We start from the raw sequence: 23,620 nt of genomic DNA on the forward strand, positions 1-23,620 counted from the left end.
CATATTTTATTTAGCTGCAAATTAAAAAGAACTGAAAAAATTACAGCAATTTCTAGTTCATATCCAGGAAATGGAACTCTCCACAGGAACCTTTGCATGGTACAAATATGTTAGAAAATCATTTTCCATTGTGATTTGAGAGTCTGTGAGGCCGTCACAATGGAGCACAGTTCACCTATCTTGGATGAAACCCAGAGAGACCGTGGTGTGTAGACTGCAGGAAACCTCCCATCTGAAGAGTTAATTTTCTTTCAGAATCTGTGTTAGAGGCTGCTGAAATTAAAACACGACACTTTAAGATTGGTACAGGAACACTTACAACTGTTGACGATAAAAAGAAAACCCAGGAGGTCAGATTCAGCCTTGGGAGTTGCTTTGGTTTGAGCCTCATAAGACCTTTATTCTGAATTTTCCTCTGCTTTGATTATGCATGCTTTCTGCTTTAATAAAAAGAATTCATTAAATTAACATAAATAAGCAAACAACTAGTTTAGTCTCTTGAATATTTTAAGATGTCTTCAGGCTACTTTTGTTTTTGTGGCTGTTGGGGATCAGAAAAAGTATGGTGCTTTTGGCCTGCTGAGTGCTTTGAACAAAAGGAGAGCCAAGGTCTCTCTGACCTTCTCCCACCCCCGGTCTCTTGCCCTTCTTTCCCTCTCTAAGCTGTGGGAGTGGCTTTCTCTGAAGTTTCCTTGTCTGACTAAGGGAAAGTTCCTCCAGGAGGAATGTAATTGTCATGAGCCCTCTGCCTATAATCTCATGAAACAGCAAAGACTAACTCACAGGAAAGGAGACTAAAAAGGTCAGTACTAAAAAGGTCAGTACCTGAGAGACTTTATCTGTATAACAAGACAGCCTTTGTTCATTATGTGTTTCCTCTCCTCAACCTCCTGTAACCTGTTGCCATCATCACCCCCTAGAAACCCCAATCTCCATTTCTTTCTTTTTTTTTTTTTTTTTTTTTTTTTTGAGATGGAGTCTCACTCTGTTGCCCAGGCTGGAGTGCAGTGGCACGATCTCGGCTCACTGCAACCTCTGCCTCCCAGGTTCAAGCGATTCTTGTGCTTCAGCCTCCCAAGTAGCTGGAACTACAGGCACATGCCACCAAGCCCAGCTAATTTTTTGGATTTTAGTAGAGATGGGGTTTCACCATGTTGCCCAGGCTTGTCTCCAACCCCTAAGCTCAGGCAATCCATCTGTGTTGGCCTCCCAAAGTGCTAGAATTATAGGTGTGAGCCACCACTCCCAGCCCCAACCCACTATTTCTTTCTGTAGCTCAGGATACTACATAAACTTCAACCATCTGGACTTGAATCCACCTTTGCAAAAATTATGTCAGTGAGAAAATTATGGCAGGGAGGAGATCTGATCTGGCCTGTGCCCCCGCCTCTTGCCATTAGCTTTCAGTCTGCTTTAATTATTCCTTGGTTTAGGCTGAGCTGACTTTGGAAGACATTTAGGTTATAGTTTAAATGATAGTAGCCCTTGCCTAAAACTCAACCACTGCTAATAGAGACTACTAGGCTAGCGGGAGGAAAGGAGTCTGAATTCTGCTAAGGTGTAGACTGGTCACAAGATATGCAACTTCCCCAATTATGCCAGCAGATAACATCACTGTGGTCGATTGGCTTTTTGAGATATCTTTTCAGGTTTTTTTTTGCATGTCTGATACCCATGGCTCCAACTGGACCTAATGGCTCTGTTACAGGAAAGGGATCCCAATCCAGACCCCAAGAGAGGGTTCTTGGATCTCATGCAAGAAAGAATTCAGGGTGAGTCTGCAGGGCAAAGTAAAAGCAAGTTTATTAAGAAAGTAAAGTAGTGAAAGAACAGCTACTCTATAGACAGAGTAGGACATTCCCGAAAGTAAGAGAAGGAACACATCCACCCCTAGGTACAATACTCATATATATGGGGAGATGTGCTATGCTACAAGGGTTTGTGATAAAGGATTAATTTTCTTAATTATAAGAAATCAATATTTTCTTGTAAGAAAATATTGCATGAATCAATATTATTATCTTTAAAGCAAAATTAGGAATGCCCTTGTTCTCCAGATATTGGGATGTCTGGATACTTCTAAGTCTGAGTCTGTTTGATAAACATTATTAATTCATTCCCTTAACCATAAACATCTAGAGGTTAGGAATACCTAACTTTCTGGGAATGCAGCCCAGCAAGTCTCAGCCTCGTTTTCCCAGCCCTCACGCAAAGTGGAGTCTCTCTGGTTCAAATACCTCTGATAGCTCCACCTGGACTGCCAAACCGCTCCTGTGGCCCCACACAGGAGCAACTCAGCTCAAGAGGACAGCGTCTGGCCAGGTGAGGTGGCTCACACCTGTAATCCCAGCACTTTGGGAGGCTGAGGTGGGTGGATCACCTGAGGTTGGGAGTTCGAGACCAGCCTGACCAACATGGAGAAACCCTGTCTCTACTAAAAATACAAAATTAGTTGGGCGTGGTGGCGCATGCCTATAATCCCGGATACTCGGGAGGCTGAGGCAGGAGAATTGCTTGAACCCAGGAGGTGGAGATTGCGGTGAGCTGAGATTGTGCCATTGCACTCCAACCTGGGCAACAAGAGTGAAACTCCATCTCAAAAAAAAAAAAGAAAAAAAGAAAAAAGGACAGCTTCCACCCACTATGATTTTATCTCTAGCCCAACCAATCAGCAGCAAGCACCCATTTTCTACCCACTTCCATCCCTTCCCCCAAAACTGCCTTTGAAAAACCCCTAACCTACAAGCCTTTGAGACTGATTTGAGTAACAGCTCTGTCTCCCTTGTGGCATGGCCAGCCTCGTGTCAATTAAACTCTTTCTGTACTGCAATGTCATGGTCTTTATTTGTGCAGCAGGCAGGAAGAGGTCACCAGGTGGTTATAGATGTTCTCCAAGTCTCATACTCTGTGGGACCCCCATGCATGTAATACATTTGTAAGCCTTTGCTCCTGTTAATTTGTCTATGGCCAATTTATTCCAGAGACTCAATTTATTGCAACTCCAGAGGGTGGAAAGAAAGTTGCCTTCACCCTTACCTTGCCATTCTGATTCTTTTCAGAGTCATGCTTCATGGCTGTGTAAAAATGAAACTTTTTTTTTTTCTTCTCCATTTTACTTGACTTTTGGATGTAGATTGATGGATGTAGCATCAAAACAAGAACAAGGTTTGAAAACAGTTAAAGCTCTTTACTTTTTTTTTTTTTTGACAGAGTCTCACTGTTCCTAGCTGGAGGGCAGTGGCGTGATCATGGCTCTCTGCAGCCTCTATCTCCCAGACTCAAGTGGTCCTCCCACCTCAGCCTCCTGAATAGCTGGGACCACAGATGCATGCCACCATACCTGGCTAATTTTTTGCATTTTTTGTAGAGACAGGGTTTCACCATGTCGCTCAGGCTGGTCTCGAACTCCTAGGCTCAAACAGTCCACCCACTTTGGCCTCCCAAATTCCTGGGGTTACAGGTGTGAGCCATTGCACTTGGCTGAAGCTCCTTTTTTTTTTTTTTTTTTGAGATGGGGTTGTGCTCTGTAACCCAGGCATGAGTACAGTGGTGCAATCTCAGCTCACAGCTACCTCTGCCTCCTGGGGTCAAGTGATCCTCTCATCTCCCAGCCTCCCGAGTAGCTGGGACTACAGGCGTGCGCTACCATGCCCAGCTAATTTTTTGTATTTTTGGTAGAGATAGGATTTCTTCATGTTGCCCAGGCTGGTCTTGAACTCCTGAGCTCAAGCAATCTGCCCGCCTCGGTCTCCTAAAGTGCTGGAATTACAGGTGTGAGCCACTGCACCCCACCGAAGCTCTTTATCTTTCTAAAGACAGAGGTGTTTTTTCCTTTTCTTGTTTTCTTCAAGACATGAAATCAAAGAAGCATTTCTTTTTAATTTAAAAAGCTGAAGCAACAATATTCAATAACAGTTGTTAGAAGAAAAGACAATCAGCCATAATCGTATCTCAAATGTGGCCACTGGTTTCAGTTTTGTATGTCCCTTCCATATCAGGGCACAGGCACACATACTTGATCTGGTTGAAGTTGTGTTCTCTAAATGTCTGCAGTTTGTTCCTTATCTCAATAGTCTTCTGCTGTGCCTTCTATTGGCTCCCAGCAAGGTTATTGCAGGTATCTCTTGGCTGCTTCCAGCCAGAATCTTCAAGCCATTTTCCACATCGCTGGTGTTCTTTCCTCCCACAAAGTGTAGTGCTGATGTGATCTGAGAGATCAAAATAGACGTCCCTTTATCAACTAAGATCGACCCTAAGGTCAAGGAAACAAAAAGTTACCTGCCGGGCATAGTGGCTCACATCCATAATCTCAGCACTATGAGAGGCCAAGGCAGGCAGATTGCTTGAGCCCAGGATTTTGAGACCAGCCTGGGCAACATGGTGAAACCCTGTCTCTACAAAAAATACAAAAATTTGCCAGTCCTGATGGCATGCACCTGTAGTCCCAGCTACTTGGGAGGCTGAGGTGGGAGGATCACCTGAGCCTAAGATGTTGAGGCTGCAGTGAGCTGTGATTGCGCCTCTGCACTCCAGCTTGGGCAACTGAGTGAGACCCTGTCTCAAAAAACAAAACAAAACAAAACAAAACCTATGGGTTGAGCGCTCAGGTCCCAGCTGGCATGGCAAAGTTCTAAATTCTTATGGTTACAAGAAAACCACACTTGTTAAACTCCCTAACAATAGGAGCTATGAGACCCCTCCTAAGTCTGATTTACAACCCAGACCCCTACAACTCTGGACAGAAGACTGGCCTTACAAACATGCTTTTCTGGTAAGCAATTGCAGGCCTTAAGCCAGTTTCAGCCGGCTTATAGAGGAGCTACGCAACTTTGTGTCCTGTAGTTCACTTTTTGATGTGAATAGCTAAATTCCACCTCATTTTAATGCTAAAACCTCTCCCCAAGGTGAAAATGGGATGTATGTTACATATATGTTTGCCCATTGTGCATGCACTCAGCTCCCCTCATAAATATGTATAACTTTCCCCAAACCTGCTGAATATGTATGACTCTATTGTGTGATGCAGGCCCTGTAGGGCATAAAACCCAACTTCTTCTTCCCCTCTTTGAAGAGAGAGCACCTTTGGCACATGCCGAAGACTGTCCATCCTTTCCCGGTTTGCAAACTGATATCGCCAATAAAGCTCTCCTTTCTACTATTTAGCCATCCTGGTGGTCTTTTGGATGACACTGATATTACTTCCTTAAAATCCTTCAAAACCTTTCCAGTGCCACAGATAAAATCTGAACTTTAAGAAGGTATCCAAGACTTCCCAACTTGACCTCAACCAACCTTTATGAAACTTATTTCCTACTGGTCTCACCCGCTGCCAGACCCACCTGAAATCCCAATGAGTTCAGCTATTTCCAACAATTTGCTTTTCTCTGTGCTAATTTAGTTGGAACTCCTTATACACCAGGCGCATTCCTAGGTCTTTTTCAAGGACTCATTCAGAAGGTCATCTTTTCTGTGGAAGCTTTCTCCTTGCCTTCTCCAGGCGGAGTTGGTTCTTCTGTGCTCTGGGTCCTCACAACACTTCGTGCATCTTTCTTTTTTAAAAAAAATTTGAGATGGTGTCTTGCTATGTTGCCCTGGCTGGTCTTGAACTCCTGGGCTCAAATAGTCCTCCTGCCTCAGCCTTCTGAGTGGCTGGGATTACAGGTGTACATATTTCTATTACAGTACTCATCATGTTTGATTGTAGTGGTTCATTTGATGTGTATCTCTTCTGCACTGGGGTATGTGTGAAGGCCAGAACCACAGCTTAGTCATCTTTTTAGCATTCGCACCTAGCAAGAGTCAGACATTGGTCAACTGTATTGTGGAACTTGGGCACTATGTTACAGAGTATATCCATAATGTCTTGGCCAATGATGTTTCAGTATGCAAAAAAAAAAAAACCCATTATTCTGTGTAGTTTCCTGTTTCATCCCACATAAAGATAAAACAACCCAAAACAAAGCCAAACTCATATAGAATGAGCAAAGTTCTTTGATTAAAAAATTCTCCTGTCAGAGCATGTAACTTTACATGTGCTCATTGTTTTGAATATAAATGAAATGAGTGGAAATATGACTGCAAAAATATATGGGTTACTGTTGATGAAACCATTTACAACCAAACTGGTTTGTTCTGGGTAGCTGTAATGTTTTGAAAGGTACTATGTACAATTTCAGGTGTGTGTCAGATACCTCTTCACCCTCATTTCTCTCTTAACACCTTTTATCATAATTTCTGAAGGTCCCTTTTGTAGTTAAGAGTTAAAAGTCCTGAGGCGAGCTCTTCAGAACTCTAACAACGGCTTAGGGCTCAACTGGCAGGGGGAGAAATTGAAAAGCGGTGAAGAGTCTTTTCAGCAAAGTACTTAGCATTTTAAATAGTAGAAGTTTGAAAAAAAAAAAAAAGGTAACAATAGTGTTGGAAACTCTTATACCACCCCACGCAGGGAGAGGCGTGTGAAGCTGTTTCGTGGATTCATACATTGAGTTCTCAAAAACCTTCATTTACAGAGATAGTTCCAATTTGATTTTGATCAAATTAAACATCTAAGAAAGTAGACTTTTCCTTGAGCATAGATTTATACTTTCTCCTTTAAAATTCAAACCCCCTTTCTTCTGACATCAAAGAGAGAGGACTCAAGGCTTTTAGAATCTTATTTCTAATAATATATCCCCCAAAACCCCTAGGATAATGTTTAGAAAATTAGGAAAAGTGTTTTGAAATAATTAAATGCTGTTTCTCATCTGCCATTTGATACTGGGTATAAATACCACATTCCAGGTTATTGACAAAGTTTTCGGAAACTGTATGTGTGTTTTTAACCCTTAATGATTTCATATTATTGTCATGAATTTCTGGAGATTTTTAAGATTAAGAAGTCTTTTGTGGACTTTTTGAGGTTACAGCTTGTAATTTTTTATCTTTTTGTTCCATAGCTGGAAGAAATGGTTTAATTTTTTTTTTTATTCCAGCAGAGGGAGACATCTGACCATGGACACAGTATTGCTACTTGCCAGTATTCTGTAAGCCCTTTTTATCAATATACATAAAAAACTCAATGTTCAAATTAACTAGTTCAATAAGTAATTTAGCTCATTGATTTTTGGGCATATCCTAAGTGCCATTACAAGCTACGGATATTTTAAATGCCATTACCTAATAGAAGGAATGTTTTAAGCACCTTTTATTGATTTTATTACTGCTTTATTTTGCTGTCTTGGTTTAAAATCATTTTAACCACTCCGTAATCAAGAAGAAATATATCGTTGGTGAAATACAGTCAATTTCCTAAAAACCTTTGACATCGTTAAATAAGGAATTACAGTTGTTAAATCATGTCAGGCAATAACTGAGGGACAGAAGAGATATAAAATTTGGAGCAGTGGGCAGCTTACCAGTAAGCTGTGCTGACCTCCAGCATTCAGAATCTGCACATGTCAGTCACACTTCGGGTTTGCTTATGGTTTTTACATCAGCAAGAAAGATTTAAAATCTCAGGTAGCAGAGAAGGTGGAAGAATGCTAGCAAAATGTGATCTCGGGACAATTACAGTGCTTTTTAAATGACCTCTTGTGACTTTCTGTTAAAATGATTCTCTAAGCAATTTTGTAATTTCATTTGCTTTTCTTGCTAGACTATAGTATATTGATATTTGGCCTACGAGGGGACCAAGGTGCTCACAGGGATCTTTTACCGCTTCCTTCTCCTGCTCATTTGATTTTATATTAGCAGTATGACTGAGCTGATCAGCTGGTTAGATGGACAGGGACTATGGTCTATACACTATTTAATCAAAGAGGTGCAGAAGTGGGTGGTGAGCACTGAAGCTCGATATGAGCCCACTAATGAGTTGATTGCATTGACATTTGATGTAATTTAACTGTAGAGTGGCAAATATCAATACCTGTATATGATTTGGCAGATGGTTGTTGAACTGTGATTAGAAGTTTAGAATAATTCCCGGTAAAAGAGCACCTGGCAGTAACCCAAGACTGGAGAACTGAGTTCCCCATTAAATGGAATAGGTCCAGAAAGTCAAGTATTTTGATCATTAATAGAATCTTTCCTTTTCTTTTAGCAAATGTTAGCTTCAAGAGGAAATTGATAATTATGTCTAGGTCTATTAAATGATCTTAGGGAGAGCTCTTTTCATTCCTTCAAATGAGCTCATATCTACAGTTGTGGCAATTATTCACCGGCAAGGAAAGAAAACTAGCTAAGATGCTGATAGGCAGCGTTTCAAATATATTGGCGATGTTGGAAGCACCTGGATAGCATTAATCTATTTGAGGTTGAAAACCAGATTCAGTTGTAACATTAATGATTATTCTATGTTATTTTATAATTTCAGTAAATATCTTAAGAAATAATTTAAGCTGTACTGAGCATCTATTATATGCAAGACACTGTCGTGTAGGTGTTTCAAATATAAAGAACACCAAGATGATGTCTTCCTTTCCCTCGGAAAGAGGGACACGTACAATGTGCATCCCATGGGATGGTGATCAGGAGCTGTGGCCACATAGATGGGAACAGTGGGCTTCTCTGTGGGAAGAGGACATGTCAGGGAAGGCCTCACCGGGGTGTCATTTGAAATAGATCTTGAACAGTTAGAGATGGGCATGCAGAAGTAGACTGGCAATACTAAAGCATAATCTGCTTTTGAAAAATTGTGAGTGAGTTTTTTAAAAATAAAGATCTTGGTGGGGTGCAGTGGCTCACACCTGTAATCTTGGCAGTTTGGGAGGCCAAGGGGGGCGGATCGCTTGAGGTCAAGAGTTTGAGACCAGCCTGGCCAATATGGCAAAACCTGGTCTCTTCTGAGAATATAAAAATTAACCAGGTGTGGTGGCACATGCCTGTGGTCCCAGCTACTCGGGAGGCTGAGGTAGGAGAATCACTTGAGCTTGGGAGGTGGAGGTTGCAGTGAGCTGAGATTATACCACTGCACTTCAGCCTGGGTGACAGAGCAAGACTCTGTCTCAAAAAAAAAAAAAAAAGACGTTGTTTCTTGTTTTCTTTTTTTTATTTTCATTATGTAATTTTAATATACCATTATACATGTGTATAAGAACAATAAAATAAATACAATGCATTTGCCTCCCAACTGAGATACAGAATATTACCAATATCTTGAAGCCCTGGTGGGCTCTTGGCTAACCGTGCCCTTCTGCCCTGCCAATACTTGAAATTATTTAATAATATTCTTTTTTTTTTTTTTAGACAGAGTCTCGCTCTGTCACCAGGCTGGAGTGCAGTGGTGCGATCTCAGCCCACTGCAACCTCCGCCTCCTGGGTTCAAGCGATTCTCCTGCCTCAGCCTCCCGAGTAGCTGGGACTACAGGTGCCCGCCACCATGCCCAGCTAATTTTTGTATTTTTAGTAGAGATGGGGTTTCACCATGTTGGCCAGGATGGTCCTGATCTCTTGACCTCGTGATCCACCCGCCTCGGCCTCCCAAAGTGCTGGGATTACAGGCGTGAGCCACCGTGACTGGCTGACATTATTTAATATTGTTATTTATATCCAGTTGCAAAGCACATGAACATCTGGATCTCTCAAGATCCACAACCCTTTTATTCATTGGTTAGATCCATGAAAGATGAAGTAAAGGAATGGGTGGATGTGTGTCTGGTGAATTCAGACAATGTGGAAAGCTCTTTTTTTGGTGGGGAGGAAGAGGAGTCCCAGATAACCTAAGTTACTGTCAATCTAATTTGAATAAATCAGAAAGTAGTCTGACTTATTCAAATTATAGCTTCTGCTTCACTTTGAGCTTTGTTGTTGTTGTTATTGTTGAGACAGGGTCTCACTCTGTTGCCCATGCTGGAGTGCAGTGGTGCGATCATGGATCACTGCAGCCTCAACTGATCCTCCTGCTTCAGTCTCCCAAGTAGCTAGGACTACAGGTGCACACCACCACGCCTGGCTAAGTTTTAAAATTTTTGGTAGAGACGGTGTCTCACTGTGTTGCCCAGGCTAGTCTTGAACTCTTGGCCTCAAGCTGTCCTCCTGCCTTGTCCTCCCAAATTGTTGGGATTACAGGCATGAGTCACTGTACCTGGCCCACTTTGAGCTTTATAGCTCTTTGTCCAGTATATCCAGATTGAATGACTAAACTAATAACTAATCCCAGTGTGTTGTGGTGGAGCTACGTATGTTGCTATGGAGACTCAGTGACGATTTTCATGCATATAGACTTCCATATCAGCATGGAATAGTCATCTTTAAGCTTGGCAACAGTATTTTCAGACTTACTTTTTAATTTGGCTGATGGCCATGCTCTCCTCCATCCATCCCCATTTTCATTTTCTACATTTCATAGGATTGATAGGTGAATATCTTTTTGTTGTTGTTGTTGTTGTTTTTTGTTTTTTGTTTTTTTTGGAAACAGAGTCTTGCTCTGTCACCCAGGCTGGAATGCAGTGGTGTGATCATAGCTCACTGCAGCCTCAACCTCCTGGTCTCAAGAGATCCTCCCACCTCAGCCTCCCAAGTAGCTGGGACTACAGGCAGATATCTTTTATATTACAGGTAATGGTTTGTTGAAAGAGTGGAACTCCACAGTATATAAACAAGCTGTTCTCTCCCTTCTTGTCAAATCCACTCTGTGGGCCAGTTTTTCCTCTGTCTCTAGGTGAAATATCAGGTGCATCTCTTAGCTTTTACAGCCTCTTTTAGACTTAAGAAAATACACCCTGGTTGTTTGTAGCCATAGAATGATCCAATTTGTGTAATAAAAAAATGACCAGTCCAGGGTCATATTCTGACCTTCATTCAGTGTTCAAGCTGCTCTTCTTCCCAAGCGAGGTATTACTTCAGGCTGATAAGCCTGTAGTAGGGGATGGGGAGGGGTTGACTTCTCCATTTCCCCTCCTGGTGCTTCCCCTCTCCACCATCCCACCACAGGCTTGGAGCTTCAAGTGGGAAGAGAGAAGGGGAGAGGGATAGGAAAGGCTTCCTTGGCAGATCCTATCCCGATTGGCTGGTTGCGTTCTCTGGCCTTGGCACATGCTCAGTCCTGACTCTCTAGAGGCACTTTTGGGTTCCCCTCTGGGAATAGCTGACTGCAGGCCACATGTTTCTACTCTGGCTGCATTCCAGGGTCCATCTCCTCTTTCTGTGGAGGTCCCCTGACTTTTCTAGATTGGGATCTCTTTTATTTATTTGTTAGAGGGATCTCTTTTAAAATGTCCTCCTGATTGCCCTCCTGTTACATAAGGGCTGATCATACAATTGTTGTGAAGATGAAATAAAATAATACATGTAAAGCACTCTTCCTGGCATGTATTTGTTGAATTAATTAATGAATGGTTTTTTGGGTGCCTTCTCTGTGAGGCAGTTTGCAAGTGCTTTATAAACCTCATTATACACCAATGCTTTGGATTTAAAGGAACTCAGATACATGAAGTTATTTGTAAAGTCACAAAGCTAGAAAGTAGTTAAGCTGAGATTTGCATCCAGCTGTATCCAGTGATAGAGTCTCTGGTCCTTTAGATGTGGGGCTTATTGTTCTAAACCCCAGAAAATCTGGTCGATACCCATGGATCCTAGTGTCTGTTCTATCTTGTCAGTCTCTTTTTTTTTTGAGATGGAGTCTTGCTCTTTCACCCAGGCTGGAGTGCAATGGTGCGATCTTGGCTCACTGCAAGCTCCACCTCCCGGGTTCAAGAGATTCTCCTGCCTCAACCTCCTGAGTAGCTGGGACTACAGGTGTGCACCACCCCACCCAGCTAATTTTTGTATTTTTAGTAGAGATGGGGTTTCACCATGTTGGCCGGGCTGGTCTTGAACTCCTGGTCTCAGGTGATCCGCCCACCTCGGCCTCCTAAAGTGCTGGGATTGCAGGTGTGAGTTACTGTGCCCAGCCTTGTCAGTCTCTTGAGTGTCAAGTGTGCTCTCAGTCTGCAGGGAAGCTCTTTTGGGCACTTTGACTTGACCACACCTACATGACATCTGGACAGACTTGACTTCCTCGACATGAGTTCTTCACCTTCAGGGACCTTGGCCAGATTTCTACTGGTGAACCCAATTAGATTCAAGGAAATTCATCGTAAGAATCCAGATAGATCCTGGGTTTTCCTGCCAGTATATTATGCTTCAGTATTTCACAGGAGTTCATGGCACATGTGAAATCCTGGGACTCAGAGAACAATCTCGGGATGCAGAGAGATGACAGTGGGGAAGTAACCACACGTCTGTCTCTTGCCTCCATTGGTTCAAGAAAAGGCAACAAGTTTTACCCACTAAAGTTCTGTGATGCCAACTGCCACAGAGGACTCCCTGTTCAGAGGACGACCTGTTCAGATTGGCCATCTCAGCAGAGGGGCCTGGAAGAATACAGATTCTTGTTCATTCTTGTTTACATGGAATTGTGGGTTAAGAAAATCTGCTTTGGAAAGAATTGGCCAGAAATAGACTAGGATAAGGCAAACCATGGAAAGGAAACAAAACCACTGGAACATTAGACTTAATTTGTTTCAGTAAAGTGTTGTTTAATGAAATCCTAATGTTCAAGCTTGGCCCTACATACACTGCTAGGATATGTAGACTTAATCAGAATTCTGTAAAAATCTACATTAAAATTAGCTAGCGTCTTGCCCCTTTAACTTTATGCTTGCCAAGCAGCAAACTGCCACAAGTAGATAATTTGAAAGCCTGACTTTTATTTGCTCTTGTTGCTTGGGGCAAAATGAAGTTGAACCCCAGATTGTAAACTAGCCAATTTCTGTTGTACAGACAGTTATTCAGCCAATTTATGTGGATTACTAACCCTTCTTTACTCTGCTGTGGCGATATTGTCAGGAAAATGCATTCAAAGTTCTTATTTTGTGAACTGTAAAATGAGTGGGGTCTTGTGAGAAGAATACTGACTCTAGTCCTGTTTTTGACTCTATGGAGGATTTAGCAATAATCAGAAAAAGACATTCCTTACTTTTTGTGTCTCAGCTTCATCCCCCAAGAAAGTACAAATAATAAGACCTGTCCTTTAGGATTTTGTAAGGATGTTATGGCAAAGTATTTTGAGCTCCTTGGAGAAAAAGGCTATTCAGTAAGATAGCATTGTTGGTCTTGTTAATGTCAATTATATTCTGAAATATGATTTCAGAATTTCAGGATCCTGGGACCTGAGATTGAACCGGCAGCTGATCAATTCTGTGGAATTTAGAGTTCTTGTTCTAAGCACTGAACCAGAATTTTCTTTGGCAAAAGAGGGAAAGCATACAATTATGGTCAGAAACATAATAATAAATCTACTGTAACAACCTTCTTTCCACCACATATCTTTGCTGATATTTATCTGAATATCCAGCTTATAAAAACAAGAAGAGATTCTCATTTCAACAGCACCAGCAACTCTGTGAGTACACAAAGTCATTTAAGCTATGATCTGTTTTTATTTTTCCAATGTGCATGTCTGAAAGGTTTTTCTTTCTTTTTGTTTTGAAAATTAAAGAAAGGAAACAAACAGTTAAAAGTATGGAAGGTCTACCCGTGCTGCTTTTTCTACACCTTGAGGACTAGCAAAATCTTTAATATGAGACTTTATTTGTACAAAGCAAAACTTCAAAACCACTCAAAAGCTTTTCTTATTAACTGCTGTCAGTCCTGTGATTTACAGAGGCAATAAAGAACTAGAGGGGGCACATTTATCATGGAGTTCTGCACACCAGGAGCCATTTTCTCCAGCGGTAAAGGCAAGTGATAAAACGAATTCTTTTGTTCTATAACCAAGACACATTCCCTGTTCCCTGTTCTCTAAACTTGGGCACACCAGGCTGCTCTAGTGGCAGCCTGGCACTGCCCCATCCACACTGAATGATAAATTGTTAGCACAAAAACATTGATAGAACACCTGGAACACCTGGCTGTGAACAGTGCGATGTGCTTACCTTCAGCACATAATAGTTAGCCGCCAACATATTTGTACTATGAATTCCCAGTTTACTTTGAATAACACATTGTGTATGGACCTTTTTTTCATATTGGAAGAGAAGGGAAGGGAATGTTAAATAGTGTGAAGGGTTTTGTTTTGTTTAGTAAAGATCATAACATTTAAATTTTGAATCCCGATTTTCTTGTGGTAGCAAAGAATGCCTCATCTGAATTTTGATGTGGGAAAGCAAAACCAGTTCTGGTATACATTTTTTCAATTCACTTTGTATTTGATTTTGAGTTTGTGTTATGTGTTTTAGGCAGGTAGGTGTGATGCACAGAGGTGCTTTTAAACTGTCTCTGAGCTTTGATTACACATTTGTGAGTTTTTGAAATGAATTAGGCAGGCTTTGAGCTAAGCTGGACATAAAAGCAACAACAGTTTTGCTGTTTGGGAGACTTAAAAAAGGGAGCATTTTTAATATTCTATAATTGAGTACATCCATCATCCAGTCGTATTTATTAGGTACTCACCTGTGCATGACAACGTGTCGGGCACAAAGATTACTGTAAAAAATGCCAATTATTTGGAACCAGAGACAATGGTAGTGCTTACACTTATGAGAAAATGAACACAAATGTTAAATTGTGAATGTTATTCCTAATAGGGCAAATTATGGAGTTAATTTAGTCTCTGAAAGATACAAGCGTGGTCAAATAAAATCTCTTGACATGTCCCACTTATACAATAATTAACTCTGCTCTTTGTTGGCGTCTTAATGAAAAATAATATGTTCCAAAGAGAGAAGTAAGGCAGAAGCTATTAAAAATCCAGGAAAAGAAAATTCAGATTGGGTACTTTTGTGACTTCTTGGCCATTCTTATAAACTTTTGGCCGGGAAGGAATTTGGAACAGTGTTATGTGGGAGTTTCACTTATCCATCCATTCTTTGCAATGTATAATTTAGTGGTTAAATTTATTCTCTTTCTTCTGTCGCTATCAGTTTCTTTTCACAGGAAGGGAAATAGGTCCTTCTGTCAGTAATTTGGCAAAAGTGCTGAAAAGCCCATTATTCCTGTTGGAGAGAAAGCAAACCACCTCTGGTATGTGAGGACCTGGCAGGCTTCATAGAGAGAGATGAGTCCAAGCAAGCAGCTTCCAGTGAGAGAAAGGTTTTTATTCTCCAAGAGACACTGAACATCAGACAGTCTTGTTTTTTTTTAGAGAAGGGTCTCACTCTATCGCCCAGGCTGGAGTGCAGCAGTGCGATCATAGCTCATAACAGCCTTCAGCTTCTGGGCCCAAGTGATCCTCCCACTGAAGCCTCTCAAGTAGCTAGGACTACAGGCACACACCACCATGCCTGGCTAATTTATTTTTATTTATTTATTATTTTTGTAGAGACGGGGTCTCACGATGTTGCCCAGGCTGGTCTCCAACTCCTGGGCTCAAGCAATCCTCCCATCTTAACCTCCCAAGGCACTGGGATTATATGCATGAGCCCCTGTGCCTGACCTAGACATTCTTCTTCAACCCGCTAACATTTTCTCAGAGCAGAGTTGTCCTCCACCTCCGCCCCTGCCTTTAAAACAAATTTGTTGCTATAGAAGACACAGAATGGAGAAGGAAAAAAAAGCCAAATCATTTGAATAAAGTAGTCATAGTTTATGGATTTTGTGTTGTGGACTCTGTACATTGGGAAGGGAGTGCATAAAGGTTGGGGAAATTGAATGCTTTGTTTCATGGTGCACTTCTTTTTTTTTTTTTTTTTTGAGCTGGAGTCTCACTCTGTCGCCCAGGCTGGAGTGCAGTGGCGCAATCTTGGCTCACTGAAACCTCCGCCTCCTTTGTTCAAGTGATTCTCATGCCTCAGCCTCCCCAGTAGCTGGGATGACAGGCATGCACCACCACGCCTGGCTAATTTTTGTGTTTTTAGTAGAGACAGGGTTTAACCATGTTGGCCAGGCTAGTCTCAAACTGCTGGCCTCAAATGATCCACTTGCCTCGGCCTCCCAAAGTGCTGGGATTATAGGCGTGAGCCACTGCTCCCGGCCCGTGGTGCACTTCTCTTTTTTTTTTTTTTTTTGAGACTGAGTCTTGCCCTGTCACTCAGGCTGGAGTGCAGTGGCGCGATCTTGGCTCACTGCAAGTAGCGCCTCCCGGGTTCACGCCATTCTCCTGCCTCAGCCTCCCAAGTAGCTGGGACTACAGGTGCCCGCCACCACTCCCGGCTAATTTTTTTGTATTTTTAGTAGAGACGGGGTTTCACCGTGTTAGCCAGGATGGTCTTGATCTCATGACCTCGTGATCTGCCCGCCTCGGCCTCCCAAAGTGCTGGGATTATAGGCGTGAGCCACCGAGCCCAGCCGGTGCACTTCTTATAGTACTTCCTTAACGAAAGGGAGCCACTGTAGGGTATCAGAGGGAAGCATCATTACTAACCTCAGCCCATGCAAGCCTAAAGTTTTGGCTAATTTGGATGTCTGGGCACCATTGCAGAAAGACCGTCATAACCATTTGCTATGATTTTAGGTTCATACTTCACTGTTGGAAGGAAGGAAAAACTTTTTACAGAGGCTTACTTTTTTATATGGCTTTGAAGGGAATTGCATTTTATTTCTGACACTTATTGTATTGTAAAATCTCTAGTCTCTGATATTTAAAGGTGGAAACTTTTAACTTTCTCTCTTTTAAAAAAAACAACAGAACTCTAGGGGCTTTTTAGTACTATAGCCTCTCAAATAATCCTAAAGCTTTGAAAAATGAAATACTTTATTTTATGAAGGAGTTTTGGGGTCAATTTTTTTTCCCCTAAAATGTATGCTTTCATGTTGGGTAGTTTAAAGACCAGCTGTTAACTGAAACCAACAGTCAATGAAGTTGCATAAAGTTGTGTTTCCTATTAGTCTTGTATCTTTCCTATTAGTCATTTATGAAAGGATACAGGAACATCTAACAGAACTCCAAACAAAAACTGAAAAAACAGATGTTGAAACCATATTGGCTTGATGGTTTGCTATTTTTTTTTAAGTAAAAAAGGTTAGTAATTATTAGTGGATTATGAAATAAGGCTTGTTTTGCGAACTTACCACAAAATTGTTAGTAGTAACTTGCAGTTGAAAATTGATGTTTTACTTACTGGAATTTCAGAGGATTAAAAAAAAGAGTTGAAGTTTATGCCTGGGAGCACCATGGAGGAGGAACTATGACATTTTCAATAGTTGGGCATGTATGAGCCTCTAAAGGTGTGTTTATTATGTTGTCATGGTGAGCAGTGAATTAAAAAAATAACAAGACTGCTCCTTGGGTAGTTGTGACTTATTGGTAGTTATCTTTACAAGAGTTCCATGCTGACTTAAGTAAAGATCTTCAGGGGGAAAGAAAAAAACAAACTTTATTTTTCAAATAAATTCTGCTAAGAGCCTACAGGCTTCCATGACACTGCACTGAATTGTTATTAATGTGCACTGCTGTGAGAGTAACGTGTGCTGCTGTTTAACAATAACCCCTTCCTCTGGAATTTCAGAAAAGTGGTAAGAAAATGAGAGGCAGATTTCAGTACCACTGCTGCAGTGAGTGTGCTGGTTGATGGGCCCAACATTTTTATCATTGCTTGTGCAAGAGAGTGTAGAAAGAGGCCGTTATTTGGGGTCAGGTCACATATGGGACTGGTGAAGTTGTTGGAGAGACATTTTTGGCGAGCAAAGGCATTGCTCCTGGCTGGGAAAAGGTTTGTTTAACCTCTTGCCTTTACTTTGGGTGCCCCATTTCCGTCCTTCTTCCGAGGGTTGTGTGTGGTGTTTTTTTTTTCTTTTTGAGACAGAATCTCATTCTGTCGCCCAGGTTGGAGTGTAGTGGTGCGATCTCAGCTCACTGCAGCCTCTGCCTCCTGTGTTCAAGTGATTCTCCTGCCTCAGCCTCCCAAGTAGCTGGGATTACAGGCGCGCACCACCATGCCCAGCTAATTTTTGTATTTTTAGTAGAGACAGGGTTTCACCATGTTGTCCAGGGTGGTCTCAAACTCCTGGCCTCAAGGGATCCACTTGCCTCGGCCTCCCAAAGTGCTGGGATTACAGGCATGAGCCACTGTGCCCGGCCCATATGTGTGATATTTTTGAAGGCAGGGATGTGATCTTTCAAGGGTCTTCCTTGTTGACTTTAGAAATCTGTTATTAAAACCAAATATTTAGCACATATCATTGTCCTTTTTAAGGTCGATGATTAGCAGACTTGCTTTGAAGTTCATTATTATGATTATAGGTGCCTTTTTCAATTGGAATTACCTTTAAGGTTTCCTCCAGCTTGCATTTCCAAATTTCATCCAGTAATCTTTCCTCACCTCTCTTTCTTCTCCTCCACCGCATCTTCTGGCCATGATGGACTGTTTGCTCTTCTCCAAACGTGCCCTTTAGCACCTTGCCTCTGTGCTGTTGCTTGGGCTGTCTTATGGAATATGCCAACTCCTACCATTCTGTAAGGACCAGATCATATTATATTGCTTCAGAGAATGTTTCCCAAATCCCTGCACACACTTCATGGAATAAAATAGAGATCCTCCCTCCTGGGCCTCCCACAGTGCTGGGATTACAGGTGTGAGCCACTGTGCATGCTCTATTTGTTACCACATATTCTTTATTAACTTATTTAGGAACTTGCCTTCTGTCTTTTCAGGAATAGTGGGCCCTGCAAGTTAGAGGCAGTGTGATTCTTTATTATTATTATTTTTTCTGAGATGGAGTCTCACTCTGTCACCCAGGCTGATGTGCAGTGGCACGATCTCAGCTCACTGCAGCCTCCGCCTCCTGGGTTCAAGCGATTCTCCTGTCTCAGCCTCCTGAATAGCTGGGATTACAGGTGCCCGCCACCACGCCTGGCTCATTTTTGTAGTTTTAGTAGAGATGGGGTTTCACCATGTTGGCCAGGCTGGTCTCAAACTCCTGACCTGAAGTGATCCACCTGTCTCCCAAAATGTAGGGATTACAGGTGTGAGCCACTGCACCTGGCCAGGTAGTGTGATTCTTTTTTTCTTTTTTTTTTTTGGAGACGGAGTCTTGCTCTGCCACCCAGGCTGAAGGGCAGTAGTGCGACCCGGCTCACTGCAACCTCTGCCTCCCGGGTTCAACGATTCTCCTGCCTCAGCCTCCCGAGTAGCTGGGACTACAGGCATGTGCCACCATGCCCGGCTAATTTTTTTGTATTTTTAGTAGAGACGGGGTTTCACCGTGTTAGCCAGGATGGTCTCGATCTCCTGACTATGTGATCCACCCACCTCGGCCTCCAAAAGTGCTGGGATTACAGGCGTGAGCCACCATGCCCGGCCTGTGATTCTTGTCTTTGTATCCTGCCTCTGATCTAGTATAGCACCTAACGTGGTTATACAGTAGATAAATTTCAGTGGTTGGCCGTGCACAGTGGCTCATACCTGTAATCCCAGCACTGCTTGCTTGACATCAAGAGCTCAAGGCTGCAGTGAGCTATGATTGTACCACTGCACTCCAGTCTGGGTAGCAAAGCGAGACCTGTCTCTTAAAATTAAAAAAAAAAAACAAAAACCCCAGCAATTAAAAATCAATCCTGGCGGGGTGCGGTGGCTCACACCTGTAATTCCAGCACTTTGGGAGGCCTAGGTGGGCAGATCACCTGAGGTCAGGAGTTCAAGACCAGCCTGGCCAATATGGAGAAACCCCGTCTCTACTAAAAACACAAAAAATTAGCCGGGTGTGGTGGCGCGTGTCTGTAATCCCAGCTACTTGGGAGGCTGAAGTAGGAGAATCGCTTGAACCCAGGAGGCAGAGGTTGCAGTGAGCCGAGATTGTGCCACTGCACTCCAGCTTGGGCAACAAGAGTGAAACTCCATCTCAAAAAAAAAAAAGAGAAATAAATCCTAGGTGATTGTGGATACTTTATAACATAACATGAGACATTTAAGGAATCCAGAAACCTGTTAATTAGTCATTTAATTCTAATTCTGGTGGGTGGAGTTTAATTTTATTTTATTAGGGAGGACTCATGACCATTAGGGTGACAAGTGTCACCAAAGATGGTGGCTGATAAGGTTCCTTCTGGTGTATAGTATCTCCTTTGCTGTCTCTGGTGTTTCTGCGATGCCATCTGAGTGTACTTTGTGATGGGGAAAAGATACTTCCACAATCTGAAAGCTGGTATTTTGGAGAATATTTAAAATATTTAAGGCCCATGCATTTTTCAGCTACTCTGTAGTTTTCCACAAATTGGTAAGGATCTTAGAGACTGTTTAAAGCCACCACCTCCCCTGGGCAGAAATCTCTTGACATATATACAGCTACTGTGTACCCACAAAAAAGAAAAAAAAAAAAAAAAGAAAAAAAAAGAAATCTCTTGATGGACCTTCCTGATTGTGTCTACTTCAACATACCAGTGATGTGGACATCACGCCCCTGACCGTCAAGGGAAAGCTGAGAGACGTAAAGTATCTTCCTGTCATAGTTTCCCCAAGTTTAAGTCACTTTTCTTTTTTTTTTTTTTGAGACAGGGTCTCGCTCTGTCACCTAGGCTAGAGTGTAGCAGCGTGATCTCGGCTCACTGCATTCTCCGCCTCCCAGCTTCAGGCGATCCTCCTACCTCAGCCGCCTAAGTAGCTGGGACCACAGGCACGCCCAGCCAATTTTTGTATTTTTGTAAAGATGGGGTTTCACCATGTTGGCCAGGCTGATTACGAACTCATGGCCTCAAGCGATCCATCTGCCTTGGCCTCCCAAAGTGCTGGGATTATAGGTGTGAGCCACTGCCCCGCCAAAGTCCCTTTTGCTTTTAAGTATTCTCTTTTTTAGCCTAGGTATTTCTAATTCCCTCTACTTCATGGATTCAATTCCCCACCCAATATAGTTAATTGGCTCAGAGATGGACACCTCATTAATACCAGTTCTTCCACTCACTGGCCGGTGACCAATCCAATGTTCTCTTTCAGGGCTGGGTGTGGTGGCTTATGCCTGTAATCCCAGCAGTTTGGGAGGCCAAGGTGGGTGGATCAGCTTGGGCTTCAGTCCAGGAGTTGGAGACCAGCCTGGGCAACATGGCGAAACCCTGTCTTAAAAAAAAATAGTTAATGTTCTCTCCCAGGAATCTGACTCAGAGACAGAAACTGTAGCCAGTTAGCAGTGGGAAGCTGAGCTAGAGGGTCACATCGGGTAGGGGCCCAAGTCAGCTCTGTGGCAAGCTGAAGTTGCATGAAAGCTGACACCGAGGTGGAACAAAAGCCACGAGTTATAGGAAGCTGGTTGCAGAGAGCATGGAGCAGAGCCGCACAGAGAAATTCAGTGGCAGGGAACTCATGCTGTCCCAGAGACAGAGGGAGAGAGAGGCTGGGTCAGGCCCCGACGTGGGGCCTCATGGGTGCTGGAACTGGGAAATTTTCCTCCAATGGCATCTGTCTTGCTGGTACTCAGCACTGAAGAGGCAGTTCAGTACTCAAGTTACTCAAGAGGCAGTTCAGTGCTTGTCTCTCGAGGCCGCAGTTGTTAAGATCATGGACTCTGGTAGGAGACACAATTCAACCCCTAAGGAGACTGCTGGGATTTGGGTCTTGTCTCTGCCGCTTACAACTGTGCAACTTGGGGGAAGTTACTTACTCTCTCTCCAGGCCTTCATTTCCCCATATGTGGAATGGGCACAGTACTAAGACCTGCATCATAACATTGTTGAGGGACCCAACAAATTAACGTGTGGACGGCATTTCACTTGAAATAGTGCCTGGCCCTCAAAATGGTGGCGAGTACCATCATTATTATGTTTTTTGAGACAGAGTCTTGCTCTGTCCCCCAGGCTGGAGTGCAGTGGTGTGATCTCGGCTCACTGCAACTTCCGCCTCCTGGCTTCAAGTGATTCTCCTGCCTCAGCCACCCAAGCCCCTGAGATTACAGGCGTGCACCGCCACACTCGGCTAATTTTTGTATTTTTTTTCTAGTAGAGATGGGGTTTCGCCATGTTGCCCAGGCTGTTCTGGAACTCCTGAGTTCAAGCGATCCGCCCACCTTGGCCTCCCAAAGTGCTGGGATTAGAGGCGTGATCCACCACGCCCGGCCGCGAATACCATTATTAAAATAGCAATAGGAGTGGAGTGCTTGTTTTAATATCTAAGAAATTATGCAGGCCTTCTTTCTGAAAGTAAAATATAGCAGTTGAGACAGTGGACTCTAGCATCTGACTACCTGCCTAGTTTCAAAGCACACCATTTGTAGCTTTGTGATGGAAGTTATATAAGCTTCTCATGCCTTGGTTTCTTCATTTATCAAATAGGGATGATAGTAGTACCTACCGCATAGAGTTCCTGGACATTTGGAAAAGAACTTGTATAGTAGGGATCACAATAAAAAATGTTATTAGCCACGTATGAAGGCTCATCCCTGTGAACCCAGGGACTTGAGAGGCTAAGGCAGGAGGATTGCTTGAGGCTAGGAATTCGAGACCAGCCTGGGCAACACAGTGAGCTCCTGTTTCTAAAATAAGTAAATAAATAAAATAATTAGTCAGGTGTGGTGGTGTGGTGATGTGCACCTATACTCCCAGCTACTCAGGAGGCTGAAGCGGGAGGATCACTTGAGCCCAGGAGGTTAAGGCTGCAGTCAGCTGTGAACACGCCACTGCACTCCAGCTTAGGGGATAGAGCAAGAACACTTCTCTAAAGAAAAAAAAAAGATAATTCAACTTATTATTCTTACCTCTAGTGACTTTGGCATGTCTTAGGGTTCTCATTATGACATATTATCTTTATGGAGCGATAGAAGACCTGGAAATATTTACTTGGATGAAATTCTGTCTCTTTTCTCCTTGGGAGATCATAGTCTCTCTGATGGTCATCTCCAACCAGTGTAGAGGTACACCAGGAGCCTCCAGAGTAAAGCCAGGAGATGCCTAATAGGCAGCAGAAAGTGTGGCTTTGGAGTTCAGGAAAGAAGGTGAGAGTAAATGTATAGATTTGAGTAGGTACAGCAGAAGCCAGAGGTGTGGAGGAGATTCCATTGGAAGGATGTTCAGAATGAAAAGAAAAAAACAGGATTGGCACAGATTTCTGGCACGGGATTTGAGGATGGTTGAGATTTTGGAGTGGGCTGGAGAGGGACAGAGCAAAATGAGTTAGCAGATATTACTTAGTATAGTCGGATGAGTGATAGCAATAGTGAACGTGATAGAAAATACACTATGTGTTCCAACATTCATTCACTCATTTAATCTTCTTAATAACTCTTAGGGAGGTAGTGTTATACTTCTAATTTTCAGATGGGAAAATTGACATATGGAGAAGAAAAGTAATTTGCCCAAGGTGGCAAAGCTAGTAAATGATAAAACTAGAAGAATCTGAACCTAGGTAATTTCATTCTAGATCTCACAATCTCCAAGGACACACAAAAGCAAAATCAGAATAAATAAGGGCGAACAAGTTGTCTCAGTTGGTACTCAGGTGATTGATGTTCTCTATTTTTGTCTATTTCTTTTATTATTAAATTTTTAAACCAACACCACATGGTATTTTTTTTTTTTTTGGCAAGAATAATTCCGCAGGTGTTCAGAAGCCAAACGGCTGTGAATTGAGTCATGAAAGTGTATTGGTCAGGTTTTGCTGCCATCATACTGCTTAAGAAGCAACTGCTTGTTACTTTCATAACAAGCAAGATGTTGGTAGGTTACAGCCATAAACACTTACTTTTTGCTCATGGATCTGTGGTTTGGCTAAAGAGGCTCTGCTTTAGGCTATAAGTTGGGCTTAGG

General features: G+C 42.6%; 1 long non-coding RNA gene across 2 annotated transcripts in view; it reads left to right on the forward strand.

The window, feature by feature from the left end:
- Window positions 1-6,970: 6,970 nt before the first annotated feature.
- Window positions 6,971-23,620, forward strand: part of LOC129050945 (uncharacterized) — an 89,413-nt gene continuing 72,763 nt past the window's right edge. For both annotated transcript variants that reach the window (XR_010137851.1, XR_008514878.2), the window contains exon 1: window positions 6,971-7,022. This is a non-coding gene — a long non-coding RNA (uncharacterized LOC129050945). The remainder of the gene's footprint in view (window positions 7,023-23,620) is intronic.

Source organism: Pongo abelii, chromosome 18 (genome assembly GCF_028885655.2).
Source record: "Pongo abelii isolate AG06213 chromosome 18, NHGRI_mPonAbe1-v2.0_pri, whole genome shotgun sequence".
NCBI lineage: Eukaryota > Metazoa > Chordata > Mammalia > Primates > Hominidae > Pongo > Pongo abelii.